The following is a 1,433-nucleotide window of genomic DNA, read 5'->3' as shown; positions in this document are numbered from 1 at the left end:
GTCACACATGAAGAAGGCCAACACAAATCTAAAGGACTACCTTCAAATTACAAAGGGAACTATAGTTTGGACCCAAAGTATCATCCAGGTTCCTTACTCTTTGTAATGGCAACTAAATGGTGACTGGGTGGGTGGGGTGGGAGTCTGTGCTTCCCCAAAGGGAAAAAGCTGAAACTTATACTATACACTATCAGTCTATGAAACAAGAGATGGACTTCTGGGCTGGGGAAAGCACACCCTGGGTGAGCCCAGCCCTATGGTTTATTGCCTTTGAGACTCAGAGGATAGAAAGTGGCAATTATCCCTAGAACAGGAAAAGGTACCTGTAAGAATTTAATACAATCGATTTTGCAACAAAATAACTAAGTGCTATTACACTCCCTGAAGTACTTGGCACGTAAGGATTCAGGCCAAGTCACAGCTGTCAAGAAGTTTCTATTCATACCTACCTGGCAGGGGAGATACCAGGATCAAGAAGATGGCTTTCTCAGGGTGAGGCTTATCCACTGCACACCAGATGTGCTGACCCCTGCGATTTCTCCAGATGCAGAGAAACTGCATAATTTGTGGTATTGAGGGAGTGAATTTATGTCTCCCCTGGTTGGAGGGGGTGGGGATGGTTAAGATCATCCTCGGCTATATAGAGAAGGAGTCCTGTCTACAATCATAAGACCCCATCTGAATAATGAAACAAAAGAAAAATAAAGAAGTTCATGTTCTAAAGGAAGGTGACCAATAATCAACGGATAGTCCAGCGCATACTGAGGGGTGAACGCAGTTGGGAGAATTGACTCAAGGTAATAGAGACGAACAATCAAGGGCATGGGGCTGGCAAGCAATGCTGCTCTCTGCCCTTGGAATGAGTTTCATTCACAGGCTACCCTGGGAATTACTTTCTCAAAGTTATTTGGGCTCTGACTTTCTTAAACTATGAAATGGGGGGATAATCATCACATTGTGGGTGGCTTTATTTAATTCACTCCATCAAGGTTAGACAGGCTTTCCAACCTTGATTTACTAGAAACTTTATCCTTGAAGCAAAGAGGGGCGGGGGAATGAAAGATTAAAAGATCGCTGGAAGGCTGTACTGATTTAACATTTACAAAATATTTGAAAGTTGTCCAAAATTATAGGTTTTCATGAAGGGGGAAAGGATTTCATCAAAAACATAATGTATATCTAGACAAACAAATGTGTATAATAAGAAAAGCAATTGGCAGAGACCCCAGGAAGCAGGAAGTGTAATTAGGCACTGTTCTTGCTTGGCTGTGCCAATGGCTGTGCCTCAGTTTCCCTGTCTGTAAAATAATACAAAAGGGAATCCAGTCCTGCTATTTTCTTTCTCCCAGTACTCCAACTCCCACTTCGGTTTCTCAGAACAGAAATACTCTTTTTTTCCTTTCTGATTCAGTTTCTTTTAATCTGATGCTGAG

General features: G+C 42.2%; 1 non-coding gene across 1 annotated transcript; it reads left to right on the top strand.

The window, feature by feature from the left end:
• The first annotated feature begins 441 nt into the window (after positions 1-441).
• Positions 442-601, top strand: LOC115029119. The gene has a single exon (XR_003834690.1). It is a non-coding gene; the product is annotated as a U1 spliceosomal RNA (small nuclear RNA).
• The last annotated feature ends 832 nt before the right edge of the window (positions 602-1,433 follow it).

This window comes from Mus caroli, chromosome 13 (genome assembly GCF_900094665.2).
Source record: "Mus caroli chromosome 13, CAROLI_EIJ_v1.1, whole genome shotgun sequence".
NCBI lineage: Eukaryota > Metazoa > Chordata > Mammalia > Rodentia > Muridae > Mus > Mus caroli.
Note: the sequence above shows the minus strand (reverse complement) of the source record. Positions and strands in the feature narration are given on the sequence as shown.